This window comes from Bos indicus x Bos taurus, chromosome 6 (assembly GCF_003369695.1).
Source record: "Bos indicus x Bos taurus breed Angus x Brahman F1 hybrid chromosome 6, Bos_hybrid_MaternalHap_v2.0, whole genome shotgun sequence".
Lineage (NCBI taxonomy): Eukaryota > Metazoa > Chordata > Mammalia > Artiodactyla > Bovidae > Bos > Bos indicus x Bos taurus.
This window is the reverse complement of record NC_040081.1, coordinates 51,751,740-51,769,557: the sequence shown is the minus strand read 5'-3', so window position 1 is coordinate 51,769,557 and position 17,818 is coordinate 51,751,740. Positions and strand designations below refer to the sequence as shown.

The window sequence follows — 17,818 nt, the reverse complement described above, 5'->3', positions numbered from 1 at the left end:
GTTAAGATATTTCAAATACATTTTTAAAAATTTAAAACACATTAATAAATAATTTATACAAAAAAAGAAAGAATCTATACTTGAAATTAGAAAATCTTTATACTTAAATATACAAAAATGTTAACTTCTCAAAACTTATGAGATGAAGCTAAATTATTATTATATAGGAATATAAATATGCTAATGTGTAGGAAAAGAATAATAACAGCCAATTAAGTAGACCCTGATGACTCAGACAGTAAAGAATCTGAATGCAACATAGGAGAGCTGGGTTCAATCCCTGGGTCAGGAAGACCCCTGGAGAAGAGAATGACTACCCACTCCAGTATTGTTGCCTGGAGAATTCCATGGATAGATGAGCCTGGCAGGCTGCAGTCCGTTGGGTCACAAAGAGTCAGACATGACTGAGAGACTAAAACTTCAAGTAGATAAGCATCAGACTTGACTATTACTAAACTATTAAAATATCCCAAAACAACTATATAAAGAAAAATTTAAAAATAGGACAGAAATAAAAGACATACAGACATAAAATTGTTAAGATTGTCAGAGACAATTCAGTTCAGTTCAGTCACTCAGTCGTGTCCGACTCTTTGTGACGCCATGAATTGCAGTACTCCAGGCCTCCCTGTCCATCACCAACTTCCAGAGTTCATTCAAACTCATGTCCATCGAGTTGGTGATGCCATCCAGCCATCTCATCCTCTGTCATCCCCTTCTCCTCCTGACCCCAATCCTTCCCAGCATCAGAGTCTTTTCCAATGAGTCAACTCTTCGCATGAGGTAGCCAAAGTACTGGAGTTTCAGCTTTAGCATCATTCCTTCCAAAGAACACCCAGGACTGACCTCCTTTAGAATGGACTGGTTGGATCTCCTTGCAGTCCAAGGGACTCTCAAGAGTCTTCTCCAGCACCACCCTCTTCAAAGATTTACACATGTAAAAATATACCAAAATTAATGAAAAAAATTTCAATTTTCAAAAAAATGTCCCAGATCCTGTTTACTTCCTTGTGACTATTCATTTGATAACATATAACATGGCATTGTAACTTTAGAAGAGTTGGACCTTATTTCATGAACCTTTAAATGTGGGCTGGCTTTGTGATTTGCTGTGGTCAATAGAGTATGAAAGAAGTGCCAGTATTCCATTTCCAAACAAGACATCAAGAACGCCTGTGTTCTCACTTTTGTTTCTCTAACTGTACTCTGAGAACAAGTAAATGTGAGCCAACCTGCTAGACAATTAAAAAAAAAATCTAATAATTTACAGTCCAGCCAGGACAAACAGAACCACCTAGTTGCCTGCTGCTAAATATAGATGTGCAAGTGGGTATCTCTGGGCCCTTAGAGACTAGGTGATCCCCTAGCCAACCCATACACATGTGAGCCTAAAAGAGCTTATTGTTTTAAGCATATAGGCTTTGTGTGTTATTTTTTTTAATAAATATCTTATGATTTTATTTATATAATTCTTATTGCTTGCTTATTACTTATCAATATAATTATTAAAGTTAAGAGATTTTTACTTATAAAATATATTCTTTGGAAATATATGCTGTTATAATGGATTAAGTGCAATTACCTACTGCCATTATAAATTTGTGTAACCAGCAATCACAATCATGCTTGGACCTAGAGTGTGTCATACAGAGTGAAGAAAGTCAGAAAATAAAACAAATATGGTATATTAACGCATATGTGTGAAATGTAGAAAAATGGTAACAGATGAACCTATTTACAGGGCAGGAATAGAGATGCAGATGTAGAGAATGGGCATGCAGACATGGAGGGGAAAAGAGGAGGGTGGGATAATTGAGAGAGTATCATTGGCATATATATATATATATATATATATATATATATATATATATACTGCTGCTCCTGCTGCTGCTGCTGCTGCTAAGTCGCTTCAGTCATGTCTGACTCTGTGCGAACCCATTGACGGCAGCCTACCAGGCTCCCCCGTCCCTGGGATTCTCCAGGCAAGAACACTAGAGTGGGTTGCCATTTCCTTCTCCAATGCATTAAAGTGAAAAGTGAAAGTGAAGTCGCTCGGTTGTGTCCGACTCTTAGCGACCCCATGGACTGCAGCCCACCAGGGTCCTCCATCCATGGGATTTTCCAGGCAAGAGTACTGAAGTGGGGTGCCATTGCCTTCTCCGATATATATATACTACCTTTTGTAAAATAGATAACTAGTGGGAAGCACAGGGAGCCCAGATCGGTGCTCTGTGTTGAAAAAGTGTGAATGACCAACAGGAAGAGGGCCGTGGATGGAACTGGGAGTCCCTAGAAATGACTCAGTCCCACTCCAACTTTGAGCAAGGAATAGTCAAAATGATGAAGTAAAAGGGGAGCTGGGATATGACCGTGGATATGTTAGACATGGGGCCCTCTCACTACAAGAAGTGCAAAAAAGAATAGGGAAACAGATGAAGAAACAAAACCAATCCTGTGCAGGCAGGAGAAGTACGATTTTATTGATGACCTTAGGCTGAGTAATGACACTCAATACATGCCTGAGCAGCTACCCTAGGGCTGTGTGGTGTTGGTTTAATCGCTAAGTTGTGTCCGACTCTTTGCAACCTAAGGGACTGTAGCCCACCAGTTTCCTCTGTCATTGAAATTTTCTAGGCAAGAATACTGGAGTGGGTTGCCATTTTCTTCTCCAGGAGATCTCCCCATCCAATCAAAGCTGGGAAGCCCATGGTGGCTGACCCACTTGAGCTGGCTTTTTAAGGAAGAGAATGGAGAATCAGATGTTAAAACCTGGCTGGCCCCAAGGAAGAGGACTTGGAGGTGACGTGCCTCCTGGGAAAATGAAAGAGAAGCCATGAGATGAGAAGAAGGAGACCAAGATGAAGGCTCCCCTAGAGTAGCCAGGAAGATCTCTGGCCTCCCAAAGGATGGATCTGCCTCAAGGCTGCTCAGGAAGCTAAGCCTCATGCAGGAGGAACAGTTGTTGTTCCTGCAGCTGCCAGACTGGATCCCAGCCAGCTGCCTCTTCAGGACATCAAGACAAAGGTGCCGAATAAGGATGGACAGATGGTGGTTATAAAGCAGGATGAAAAGCAGGAAGCCAGGTTGCCAGAGAATGCTTGTACCCTGGCTGACCTGACAGAGTGTCAATGATAAGTCGCTCACCCACACATCAGGGCAGGGGCAGTACCTCCTGGGCAAAGTCACTCTGGATGTGATGATGGGGACAATCTGCTCTTTCCTGCAGGAACTGGTGGCCATGGGCTTTGGAGACAATAGAATGAGTGAGATGACAGTCTTGGGATATGCAAAACACAAACTCATCTGCTCTCCCAATTTTGAATCCCTGTTGGATCACAAACACCAGTAAAATGAGCAGATGGAGAATGGTGGTGACTGTGCCTGTGATTGCTGCCTGCTCCAAACGTTATGTTCTCATATCTGTTCCACCCAGAAGTGGCCTGTTTAGCCCGCCCACTCTAGCCATTGTCCCAGTTTGCTCTACCCCATGTAGCTCCCTCCTACAGCAGTTGTGAACAAGGCATAGCCTTCCCATGGCAACTGTGAACAAGGCATAACCTTCCCAAAGCATGCACCCTCACTGCTGGAGGGCTTGTCCCTGCTATTTTCAACAGGCTGCATCCTCCCAGGTGGTGAGGTGTCTGTGGGAAAGAACAGGATCCTTCTCTTGGGGTGGTTCCCAGGTAGGAAAAGTAAGAAGGGCTGCAGCATCTTTGGCTCCCTCATCCCTCCTGAGAGATGACAGAGAGTCTCTTGAGTATCTTGAGGGAGAGAGCAGAGGTCTTTTGAGTCTGAGACTCAGTCCCTGCTCTCTCTGTTACTAAGTGTGTAATTGGACAAACTCTGTAAACTTTCTGAACTTCATAGTCCTCTTCTGAAAAAAAATGAGGATGATATCTACCTCATCAAGTTGGTATGGGGATGAAATGGAATAATCTCAATGAAAACTCCTTGCTGAAGCCAGACATACAAGTAGGTGCTCAATTAATGTTAGGTTAGTTTCTCTTACCACCCCCCCCCAAAAAAATAGGTGATGTGTTATCAGTAGTTAATAATTCAAATATTCATAGAAAATTTCTATTGTACTTTACTTAAAATCAAAATACTGAGCAGTATGAATGACTTTTGGGAATTCATTGCTGGGATATATGATCATTCTTTATCTGAAATATTTAATATCTCAAGTAGCTGAAAGAAATTTAAGAAATGGTATATATGTGGTCAAAGGTGATCAACAGTACAAAAAAAAAAAAAAAACAAATTGTGCCTTTGTAGCCCTGTCTATGCATATAGTCTGCAGCCCAAATAGCCAAGATAGAAAGAAACTGAATTTTTGATGGCAAAAAAACAAAACAAAACATGCAGTTAGAAATATAACTTGTGCTTACCACCAAAATAAAAATTGAAAATATGACTTGATAATGTGACTGACAGTGTTTAGGAGTAGAATTTAAAAGTCACAGTAGTGATCAACTTATCAAGATGAGTGTTTACTGATAATAAAATATTGTTGTTGTTCAGTCTCTCTGTCATGTCTGACTTTGCAACTCCATTGAATGAAGCACGTCAGTCCTCCCTGGCCTTCACCATCTCCCAGAGCTTGCTCAAATTCATGTCCATTGAGTTGGTGATGCCATCCAACCATCTCATCCTCTGTTACCCACTTCTCCTCCTGCCCTCAATCTTTCCCAGCATCAGGGTCTTTTCAAATGAGTCAGCTCTCCACGTCAGGTGGCCAAAGTATTGGAGTTTCAGCTTCAATATCAGTCCCTCTAGTGAACACCCAAGACTGATCTCCTTTAGGATGGACTGGTTGGATCTCCTTGCAGTCCAAGGGACTCTCAAAAGTCTTCTCCAACACCACAGTTCAAAAGCATCAATTCTTTCGTGCTCAAGTTGACTTCTTTATAGTCAACTCTTTATAGTTCCACATCCATACATGACTTTTGGAAAAACCATACCTTTAACTATATGGACCTTTGTTGGCAAAGTGGTTTCTCTGCTTTTTAGTAATGTTGTTTAGGTTTATCATAGCTTTTCTTCCAAGGAGCAAGCATCTTTTAATTTCATGGCTTCAGTCAGCATCTGCAGTGATTTTGGAGCCCCCAAAACTAAAGTCTGTCACTGTTTCCACTGTTTCCCCATCTGTTTGCCATGAAGTGATGGAACCAGATGCCATGATCTTAGTTTTTTGAATGTTGAGTTTTAAGCAAGCTTTTCATTCTAGCCTTTTCATTTTTAGTTCCTCTTTGCTTTCTGCCATAAAGGTGGTGCCATTTGCATATCAGACTTTATTGATATTTCTCCCAGCAATCTTGTGTCCAGCTTGTGCTTCATCCAGCCTGGTATTTCACATGATGCACTCTGTATACTTTAAATAAGCAAGGTGACAATATACAGCCTTGACATACTCATTTCCCAATTTTGAACCAGTCCGTTGTTCCATGTCCGGTTCTAACTGTTGCTTCTTGACCAGCACACAGATTTTTCAGGAGGCAGGTGAGGTGGTCTGATATTCCCATCTCTTCAAGGATTTTTCAGTTTGTTTTGATTCACACAGTCAAAGGCTTTGATGTATTCAGTGAAGCAGAAGTAGATGTTCTTTTGGAATTCTCTTACTTTTTCTATGATCCAACTTATTTGGCAATCTTATCTCTGGCCTTTTATAAATCCAGCTTGAACATCTGGAAGTTCTCAGTTCACGTACTGTTGAAGCCTAGCTTGAAGAATTTTTGAGCATTACTTAGCTAGCATGTGAAATGAGTGTGGTTGTGTGCTAGTCTGAACATTCTTTGGCACTGACTTTCTTTGGGATTGGAGTAAAAATTGATCTTTTAGAGCCATGTGATTACTACTGAGTTATCCATATTTGCTGTCACATTGATTGTAGCACTTTCACAGCATCATCTTTTAGGATTTGAAATAGCTGGAATTCCATCACTTCCACTAGCTTTATTTGTAGGGATGCTTCCTAAAGCCCACTTGACTTAGTATACCAAAATGTCTGGCCCTAAGTGAATGATCACACCATCATGGTTGAGTACAGTTCAGTCTGCCTCTTTATGACTCCCATGGACTGCAGCACGCCAGGCTTCTCTGTCCATCACCAACTCCTGGAGTTTACTCAAACGCATGTCCATCAAGTCAGTGATACCATCCAACTGTCTCATCCCTGTCCCCTTTTCCTCCTACCTTCCATCTTTCCCAGCATCAGAGTCTTTTCCAATGAGTCAGTTTTTTTAGGTGGCCAAAATATTGGAGTTTCAGCCTAAGCATCAGTCCTTCCAGTGAATATTCAGGACTGGTTTCCTTTAGGATTGACTTGTGGTTATTTGTGTCATTAAGATCTTTTTTGTATAGTTCTGTGTATTCTTGCCACCTCTTCTTAGTATCTTCTGCTTTTGCTAGATTCATACCATTTCTGTCCTTTATTGAACCAATCTTTGCATGAAATGTTCCTTTGGTATCTCTAATTTTCTTGAAGAGATCTCTAGTCTTTCTCATTCTTTTGTTTTCCTCTATTTCTTTGCACTGGTGACTTATGAAGTCTTTCTTATGGTTTCTTGCTATAATAAGCAAAAGAGATAGGATATTTCTAATTATTTTTCTGTTAAGCTATGGGTTTCATAGGTTGACATAGATTATTATACGCTCCTGAATAAAATGGAAACATTCCCACTGACAAAATTAGGTCAAGATTTCTAATATGAAAATAAATTTTCCCTTTCATACTTGCCTTAATAAATGCTCTTAGGAACTTTACTTGCAAATTTCCATTGTTTGTCTCTGCTAAATACAGGCTTTATTTTCTTGGGCTCTAAAATCACTGCAGATGGTAACTGTAGCCATCTGCATGAAATTAAAAGATGTTTGTTCCTTGAATTAAACCTATGACAAACCTAGACAGTGTATTAAAAAGCAGAGACATCACTTTGATGACAAAGATCCATATAGTCAAAGCTATGATTTTTCCAGTAGTCATCTATGGAAGTGAGATGACTTCTCACCTATGAAAGTGAGAGTTGGACCATAAAGAAGGCTGAATGCCCAACAATTGATGCTTTTGAACTATGATGTTGGATAAGACTCTTGAGAGTCACTTGGACTGCAAGGAGATCAAACTAGTTAATGCTAAAGGAAATCAACCCTGAATAAATTGGAAGTACTGATGCTGAAGCTAAAATTCTAATAATTTGGCCACCTGATGTGAAGAGCTGAGTCATTGGAAAAGTTTCTGATGCTGAGAAAGAATGAGGGCAAGAGGAGAAGAGAGTGACAGGATGAGATGGTTGGATGGCATCATTGACTCAGTGAACATGAGTTTGAACAAAGAGAGTGAAGGACAGAGAAGCCTGGCATGCCGCAGTCCCTGGGATCTCAAAGTGCCACACATGATAGAATAACTGAACAACAGAAAATTCAGTCTCTTTGATGCTTTCCAGGAGAGCAGGAGCAAAATAAAAATAAGGAAGTTTTTATTGTTGTTTCTATCTTGCTATATTTCAGACACTATCTTCTTCAAAGTGTAGTATTTTTTGGATTAAATGTGAAGGTTGAGTCAAGGACCTAGTTTATAGCACAGGGAACCCTTCTGAATAGTCTGTGGCAGCCTGGATGCAAGTGGAGTTTGGGGGAGAATGGATACACATATATGTATGGCTGAGTCCCTTTGCTGTCCACCTGAAACTGTCACACTGCTGTGACTCAGATATACGCCAATACAAAATTTAAAAATATAATGAAAAAAGACAGTAAAATATTTTTTATTTTAAAAGAGTGAAGTTTGAATACACTTCTGACATAGATCAAGTTTTTGTGTCTTTGCCTCACTACACCTGCTTTCCTTCATTTGTAGATTAGGGTGTCTGGTGGTACCATAGAAGTCTCTTATGAACATTAATGGGAAAATGCATATGAACAATTTGGCACAATATCTAACAAATAGCAAATAATGACTAAAAAAGTTAACTATTTATTATAGATCATTCCTGAAGGAGAAGCATTTCTGGGTTAGTATATCCCATTCATTATATACTGACTTTCATAACCTTTTGTTTTAAAAGATGACTTTTTCTTATCTTCATACCCATCACTCAGTAACAGTGGTCTTACCTGAGCCATTGTTCCCCAAAGAGCAATTGCATTTTCTGCTCCATTAAAAGAGAACTACATCAAACTGCACTAGCGGATTCATCTAATCAGTAAATATTTATTGTGCATTTAATGCATCTTAGTACTCTATCAGATTCCTCAGGTCCTGGGGAACCAAAATGATATGGCTTTTTCAGACTCTGTAACTTATTAACCACCCCACTATGCTCTAAGTAAACAGCACAACCATAATTTTATTAAAAACTGATCTAAAATGTTCCTTTCCCATGCCTTTCCTGCACACCCCAGGTTCAGGTTATCCCCCACCCCTCTGAACTCTCAGAGCAGCTAATCCAAGCCACCATTATGACACATTTCATTTGCAAGGTGTGTTATGGTCTCTAAATATTTGGTCTGGTTTTCAAATTACAGAGAAAATATGATCACAGCACTTTACTAGCACAGGTCCATGAAAGGAAAAATAAAGGCAGGATAAATCAGTTTGTTCACTTCAAGTGAAAAACTAATGGTGTGCTAAATACACTAATTTGAAATGCATGGGTATGAGGAAGCAATAATGTTCTCATCATCAAGGTGAAGATACCTTCTTGGAAAACAAAATGGAAGTAAACAAAACACTACCAGGTGTCAGCGGGGAAAGAGAAGAAACAAAAGAAGTTGAATCCTTACCAAAAATGCATTATTTATGAAAAGATGCATAGCAGCTGTTGCATAAAAGATAGCATGACATCAAGAGTTCTCAAGAAGCACAGAAGTAGAGGGGGAAAGAGTGTGGCTTCAATATTTCTGAAAGCAACTGCTGAAAGTATCAAGCCCAGAGAATGCCAGCTGTTGGTTCTTTGAGCAGTGCCATAGACTTCACATACTAAGAATTGTAATGCCTGGAGAAAACTTACATTTAAAGCAGGTATTGATGAGGAATAGAAGTCAAAGTTAACAGACAAAAAAAAAAAAAAAAGAAATCTGGTTCTTTAAGATAAATTGGATATCTAGTTCCAAATTGTGTTAGGATTTTGTAGCTTGGGGTAAATCACTTAAAACTTCCTACTCCCTTCAGTGTCATCTTTTACACAATAAAAAGAGGAACTTAAGACTGCCTATTTGTAGGTTTTCTGTGTGGATAATATAAATTATTATTCTAGAATTATTATCAATTTTGCTCATTATTTTTACTACATATTCGGAAGAAGAAAATTAACTATTTTATTATTTAACCTTTTATTTTATATTGGAGTATAGCTGATCAACATTGTTTTGATAGTTTCAGGTGGACAGCAAAGGGACTCAGCTGTACATATACATGTATCCATTCTCCCCTTAACTACCCTTTCATCCAGGCTGCCACATAAACACTGAGCAGAGTTCCATGTGCTATACAGTAGGTCCTTATTGGTTAGCCATTTTAAATGTACCAGTGTGTACGTGTCAATCCCAAACTCCATAACTATCTCTTACCCCTCTCCCTCCCCCGATAATCTTAAATTCTTTCTCTACATCTATAAGTCTGTTTCTATTTTGTAAATAAATTCATTTGTATCATTTATTTTTAGTTTCCACATATAAAGCATAGCAGGATATTAACTATTTTAAAACATTGTTTTATTAAAGAATAATTTATTTTTGGAAAACAATTTCTGCTTTGAATCCTAAAAAAAAAAAAAAAAAAACATGATCTTAAAACTCACCTAGTTGAAACCATTTGGAATTTTTCTCCCATTGTTAGTTTATCACCTTTTAGAGGCCCTAGTTTATTTAGCAATTGTTAAAAGAGTTGTGAGCTGGACTGGACCAAATTTGCCAGCTGGACAAAGTAGGATTTTTATGCAATATATCAATAAATTGCTAGACTAAGGAGACCTATGGCCCAGAGTATGAAAACTGTTTTTGAACATTTTAGATAGTGGTACTTTTCTCAGGAAAATTCTTTGATAAGACTTATCCCAAGTGCTAAAGTCATCCTTTCCCTGAACCCAACCTGGGATAAGTCATGCGTAACCATTTTAAAGTTTCTTTTGTAGTTTTTATCATAAATGGTCCCTGCTTGATCTCCCTGTAGTTCCCAAACTCCAGCCGTGTGTTCTCTGCCAAGCAAGTCTTGCCTATTGTGTAAATCTCAACACAGTAAAATCCATGCTCTCAGGCTCTAACTCAAGATATACACTTGCTGAGCAGGATTACCTAATGGTCTCATCCTATCATTTTATAGAGGAGGAAACAGAGTTCTCGAGATTCACTCAGCAGCAGTATTGTAGAAACATACTTTATATCTAAATTAACATTTATTTCCATGAGAGGCTACTTCCAAAGACTCCTTCAAAACTACTCCCAGAATTATGTTGCTAAAAAAGCAAATAAAAGAATGCAGTCTTGTCACCCTTCTTTATAAACAGTGAACCTTTAAAAGGACCTCAAAGAAACTTCTTGGTTTTATCGAGTCTAAGTCCAATGCATCTATCAAGCCATGTCTCCATCTGTCATTCATCCATTAAATGTGTATTGCTTGAGAGGCAGACAACATTGAGGTAGATGCTAAAAGGAGAGTAAATGACACACAAATAGTCCCTGCCATCAAGTCCCTGCCTTAAAGTTTAGTGTATGAGAAAGATTGCAATTATGATCCCAACTGCATTGTTAACACAAATGACCGAACTTCTGGATTTCTCCCACCCACACTCTCAACACTAGTCACACTACGGTTGCCACATAACTCCCACCTTTCCTAATTAAGCCCAGTTGTTTCATATGGCCTTCAATTTTCATATGTTGTATCTTTCTTGTCTAGAATATTCCAGTTTCTTTCTTACTTCGGCAAACTTCTAAATATTCAATTTGTTGAGTTATGACCTCTCTGAAAGCCCTCTTCACCAGAGTTGATTGAGGCACCAGGGTTTTGTAGGTATATCTTGTGTATTCTGCTAAGAAGTCATCTTTAAATAAGTGGGTTTTGTTCACCAGTCAAAAGCAAAATTCTAACATGCATGGGTTTATCTCTGCTAATTTCTCACAAGGCCCTTGCAGAAATAATTTAACTTTTCCAATAATCAGCTTCCTTACCTTTAAATGCGTTTATAGTGTCATTTACCTTTGTTGGAACAAGTGAATGAGTTAATTAATACCTGTAAAATATTTCAGCAGGGTTTAGCATATCTTAGGTGGTTTATTAATATCAGTTTTTTATATGATTATCAAACCAAATGTCCTGACTCACAATAATTCTCAGTAAATGTATATTGAAAATGTGAAAGTGTGAATTTATAATTAATATAAGTCTTTGCATTGGACTTTAAATAAATTAAAAAGGAAAAAGCTAGAAATTAAAACTAAGCCTAAGACTACCTGCCCTAAAGTCAAAAAGTATTTAATGAAAATCAACATTTTTAACAAATAGACTTTGCAATTCTAACCATATCAAATATGAAAAATGCTACAGATATATAAATTTTTATTGCATTCATTTGTCTTAGGTTGACTTGGATAGTTTTAATAAGCTAAATTCTGAGTGTTTCAAAATATTTTTCCTTCATTATTTGGTTAGGAGTCTAATGAAGCAGCACAACAGTGTTTCATTTTTTTACTGTTCCTCAAGAGGCAACTCATTTAATCATCTGAACACTTGGAAATCCATTGTGATACAAATAAATAATTATGTAGTACTCCTTTAAAATAAATCACTGAAAATTTTATTGAAAACATGCAAAATGAATTTAAAGAATGTATACTTTGCTGTAAAATTATATTACTTGACTTACTCAAATATTACTACATGTACACAAAAAATAAATACATAAATAATACAAGGCAAGAAAAATAAATTATGTTGTCATTCCAAAAATGCATATTTCTACTCTGGTGGTCAAAGAACAACAAATAGCAGCTTTACAACCACATCAGTGTCGTAGGTATCTCATTCTGAAGAGTAGTCAGTACCCTAGAATAGAAGTGATTGCAATTTAAAATGTCACGAACCATATAGGATGCTTTTGGTCCCAGAAACTAAAATTTTTACGTGATGAGACTGTATGATTTTTTCCCCATATATCATTAGAAATTACCATATCCATATTGAATATTCTCCAACAAGGTCTATTTTCAGGTTTCAAAGTCACATATTTGTGGATTATATTCTTCAGATTGTACATTAATATGGATCTGAAAGAGATAGAATGCTGCCAGGCCTTAAATACTGATCTTACATCATTACATTTACTTATTTAAAAGTTTTTTATTTTATATTGGGGAACAGTTGATTTACAATGCTGTGTTATTTTCAAGTATTCAGCAAAGTGATTCAATTACACATATGCATATATCTATTCTTTCTCAGATTCATTTCCCATATAGATTATTATAGAGCATTAAGAGTGCCTTGCGCTATACAATAGGTCCTTATTGATTACCTAGTTTCTATATAGTAATGTGTATGTTAATGCATCATTATATTTTTAAAAAAACAATTAAAAAAAAACAAATCTGAACAATTTAAGTAATTTTAGCGAAAGCCCTATAAATAATGTTTGAATGAATTGAACAATTTATAAAGATGAAAAAACAAAATTTAAAGAAGTGGACAGAGTAATAGATTATGATCACTTCATCAGCATCCTGAAAGAAGAGACTGATTACTTGATGATTAGAGTAGAACATTAATTAACAATGAGATTAAAACAATTACTTTAAAGATTATATTTATAGGAGACTATACAATCATACAGGAAATGCTAGCCAGTATTAAAAATCCACTGATACTGTTTCAAGAAAATTACAAGGAGCTTACAGTACATGGTGGTTACCTATCATCACTATTTTAAAAAGGAACAATCCTCAACAGCACGGTCTACACACAAAAAATTTTTCAAAATCAAATGGACATAACCATGACATCTCATTCTTTGACACCTAAAGCTGAGGTTCACTGCCTGTTAGACTGACATCAGAAACTAAATGCCTAACAGCTGCCTTCCATGTGAAATCACAGGAAAAATAATACCAATTATAGCAATGTGCACAGCATCTATATTCATCTGTTCGATGTTCATTTGGCAGATGTAATCCTAGTCAACATCATCATCATGTAATATCCCTGCATCAGCACTGGCTTAGCAGTTTTACCATGTCCTTATCCTAGTGAGACTATTCTAGGTGGAATCTGTCTTAGCTTGGGCTGTCATAATAAAATACTGAAGACCCTGTGGCTTAAACTACGTAAATTTATTTTCTCAAGGTTCTGAAGGCTGAAAGTCCAAGATCAGGGTTTCAGCATGGTCAGATTCTGGTGAAAACTCTCTTTTGAGGTTGCAGAGCCATCCTTTTAGGTGTCCTCACACAGTGGAGAGAGAGAGGCTCCCCTCTGGTGTCTCACGTTATGAATTCAGGAATCCCTTTGTGTGTATGGTCCAGTGGGGTCTCACTCTCCTGACCTCTTCTAAACCTAATTACCTCCCAAAGCTCCCACCTCCAAATACAATCACAATAGGGATTGGGGTTTTGGTATATACATTTGAGGATTTCATGAACATTCAGTCCATAATATAATCCTAAATACACAGGTTTGCAGTTTCCTTTTTTGCTCATTAGTGGTTCTCTAAAAACATCAACATTACATTTTTATACATGAAAATGATTGAACGGAAACTATGTGTGAATTAACACTGAAGATCAGATCATTAGAGGATTAACAAATCAAGGATCTTACCCACTGTATTTTACTAACAATATCAAAGATAAATTAATTGTAAACACCTACAAAGCAGAGGGCGGCTTCAGATCCCAGGTTTTTTTTTTTTTTTTTTTTTCTGGCCACATTAAGGCATTCTGTGGCTCACATCAACATAAAAGGTCGCTAAGCTCCATATGCCATTACATCAGTTGCACAGAAAGGAGTTGTTTCGGTAATGACATATCTCCATTTTATATTCTGATAGGTACATTGGTTTGGTGACATTTTCCACATTAAGCCATAGGTGAATTTAATGAGTAAAACTTTAAAGCCTTGACCAGTGTGTGTAGTTGAGTTGAAAAATGTAACATAATCATGCATTTTTAAGGGTTCTGTGCCTCCTAATGTAGCAGAACAGTTTTATTTCCTAACATTAGTGTCTCTAGCAAACATATTTTTTTCCTGTAAATCCATAGATTTGTTATTTGGTTACAGTAAGTCGGGGTTGGCAAATTTGTTTTCTGCCAAGGGCCAGACAGTAAATATTTTAGGCTTTGTGGGCCACTTTTGGTCTCTGTTAATCTTCGTATTCTATTTTTACAATACTTGAAAGTGAAAGTGAAGTCGCTCAGTCCTGTCCGACTATTTGCGACCCCATGGACTGTAGCCTACCAGGCTCCTCTGTCCATGGGATTTTCCAGGCAATAGTACTGGAGTGGATTGCCATTTCCTTCTCCAGGGGATCTTCCCGACGCAGGGATCTAACCTGGGTCTCCCGCATTGTAGACAGGCGCTTTACCGTCTGAGCCACCAGGGAAGTATGTTTACAATACTTAGGAAATGTCAAAATATTTTTAACTCATGGGTCATGGTTTGCTGACCCCTACATAGGCAATCATAGACAAATCTGATAGATTCTGCTAAAAGCATGCCTTAGACAAGGACTCCCCTGCTAGAAAATATTATTTATTTGCCTGGTATACTATATATATATATATATTCTCCAGCACCACCCCCCCCCCCGCCCCCCGCCCCCCGCCGTATATTATGGTGTTTTGACATCTTAAAAAAAAAAAAAAATTGTCTGGGAAGACTATTCCTCCTGGGCTAGCCAATTCTTAGAGATAGCAAGGGATTTGGCCTGGAGCAAACCTTTGATATGCAGAGTAACCAATACAAATCCCTCCTTTCTCCAGCTGGTTTATACACCCCAGCAGGCAGTGTCCTTCTGCCTTAATTGTCCCAGAGCCAGGTCCCAGGGAACTGGAAGTTAGAGACCACCCGTATAGCCCAAAGCCAGTCAACGTTATTCAAACTGCCCAATCCTAAACTGTTTACTCTGTCTTGCTTTGTCTTTCCCAATGAAGACAAGTCTTTCCCTCACTTCTGCTTCTGCCCTGTGATCCAAACCTGGTTTCTCCTGTGGACCTGTGTGATGAGCCATGTCTCTTGTTTCTATGGGAAACAGAAGTAACATTAAATTTATCTCTCAGTGGAGTTGATATCTCTGTGAGATCACTCAGTCATGTTTATAAGTTAAGACCTGAGTACAAAACACCAGAAGGTCTGACTTCAGCATATTTACAAGGAGACTCTCTACATGAAGTTACTTGCCTTTCATTTTTTTCCCAGGAATGTCACCCAGTAAAGGGAAGGAATGATTTGAGAGTCTGCATTTAAACATCTCTTTTCTCTACTTTGTATGTTTTCACATGTATGGGACTAATAATGATTTTAAAAACCAAGTTATCAATACTATACTTGCATTGCTTTATTAATGATTTTAATTTTTTTAATCTAACATTGTATTTACTTCCTGCTTATTTTTATTCTCCAAATTCTCTGTTGAGAGCTTATGGGTGAAGTGGAGGGTTTAAGTACACAAAATGTACTAAATGTTATTCACAAAGGTGTGCATCTAGTCCCTTGGTGGTTTCTATACCAAAGCAAACCTGAGTGACTTACAAATTGCATGGTTAACCAATATACAATATAATATATAATTTAAGAATATGGACTCTGGAAAGAGATTTACTTTGTTTTCATTCCCATCTTTACTATTAAAATATTTGATATTTTGGTATACTTCATTACTTAATGCCTTATTTCTTTCATATATTAAATAGATATACACCTCTCTGTAGTTATTATTAAATAAAATTATTCATAAAATGCACTTAATACAATGCTTGAATCATCAGATCAGATGAGATCAGTCGCTCAGTCATGTCTGACTCTTTGTGATCCCATGAATCGCAGCACGCCAGGCCTGCCTGTCCATCACCAACTCCCGGAGCTCACTGAGACTCACATCCATCGAGTCAGTGATGCCATCCAGCCATCTCATCCTCTGTCGTCCCCTTCTCCTCCTGCCCCCAATCCCTCCCAGCATCAGAGTCTTTTCCAATGAGTCAACTCTTCGCATGAGGTGGCCAAAGTACTGGAGTTTCAGCTTAAGCAGCATTCCTTCCAAAGAAATCTCAGGGCTGATCTCCTTCAGAATGGACTGGTTGGATCTTCTTGCAGTCCAAGGGACTCTCAAGAGTCTTCTCCAACACCACAGTTAAGCAATATATTAAGGTTGTGTGGATCTAGCCCTAGTAGTTGTCTACTGTTACTTCCCAGGAATTTGGGAGTCTATCTTCTCAAAGTAGTAATCTTAAATGGGGACTAGAGCCTTTTCACTATTACCTTATATTCAATATATTTCATTGGCAGTGTTTCTAGAAAAACAAGTAGATCAGAGAGCAAAATTCTTCCACTACACTAGGAGGTACAAAGAAGTTAAAAATGCACGATCATGTTCCATTTTTCACCTTAACTCTACTGCACACTGATCAGGAGTTTCAACTTTTACCTAATGAATTCACCTTTGCATCCAACCCCAGTTGAAGTTAACATCATCCTTTTCCTCTGTTGGTGACTGATGAAACAAAGGCCATTCTGGAATTCTTCCTGGGCCTATCTTCTACACTTCAAGGTCAAAACTGCACTCCTTAAAGCCACCTGACACTCTTAATAAGGATTGTTTCTCTTTGCCTGGGTCTCTTGCCTAGAAACTTCCCTGGTGGCTCAGAGGTTAAAGCATCTGCCTGTAATGTGAGAGACCCAGGTATGACCCCTGAGTTGGGAAGATCCCCTGGAGAAGGAAAAGGCAACCCACTCCAGTATTCTCACCTGGAGAATCCCGTGGATGGAGGAGCCTGGTATGCTACAGTCCAGAGGGTCGCAAAGAGTTGGACACAACTGAGCGACTTCACTTTCTTTCACTTGCCTAGAAACTTCCTTGAACTGCCTTTTTTACTGGCCCAAAGCCCAGTCCTGTTCAAAAGTTTTCTCTCCTTTTATATCTCTTTCTTAGTTTCTTTCTTTCTGTATAGAAGTTTCTTCTAAGTAGCTGCTTGCAGATTTCAAGTCATTGTGGCCAACTTAAAGAGAGAAGCTGCCCTTTCAACTTGTGCAAAACATTCTTTTTTATCGTGACCTTTGAATCCCCTTTCGTTTACACATCCATATTCTAGGAGTTAGTAGGACCCTTATGGCATTTCCAAACTTAGCCAATTTTAATATCATGTTTATCTGTTATAAATTTATATTAACATAGTTTTATCCTATGATTTCAAGGGGTCAAAACACTTCCAAGAACTTTTGAAACATGAATGAGAGATATAGAAGATGATTTGTGATTGGAGTGTGGGGATGATGCAAATATTAATACAATTACCCAACCTTCTTTCCTATTACCATTAATTTGAGTCTCTTTTTAGGCATTGGAAAATAAAGAAATTCTCCTCTCCATCACTTCTTTTGCCTCTTAATACACAGTAGACTATTTATAGGAAGACAAGATCAAAAGAGGAAAAGGTACAAAACAGTTAAAATTAACCAAATGATTTCATCTGTGTCTGTGGTTCCAGAAAAGCTTACAGACACCTCAGCCCTACCAAAGATAGAACATTTCTGATGCAGATCTCTTGTATCAGTCTTGGCTGGTGGCTAAACTGTACCAGCTCAACTTTAATTCTGATACTGAAACACCATGAACCATCT

The 17,818-nt window shown here is 38.0% G+C and overlaps 1 pseudogene; it reads left to right on the top strand.

Annotated features, from left to right (window-relative positions):
• LOC113894612 overlaps positions 1 to 3,349 on the top strand; it is a 46,845-nt pseudogene extending 43,496 nt beyond the window's left edge.
• Positions 3,350 to 17,818: the final 14,469 nt, after the last annotated feature.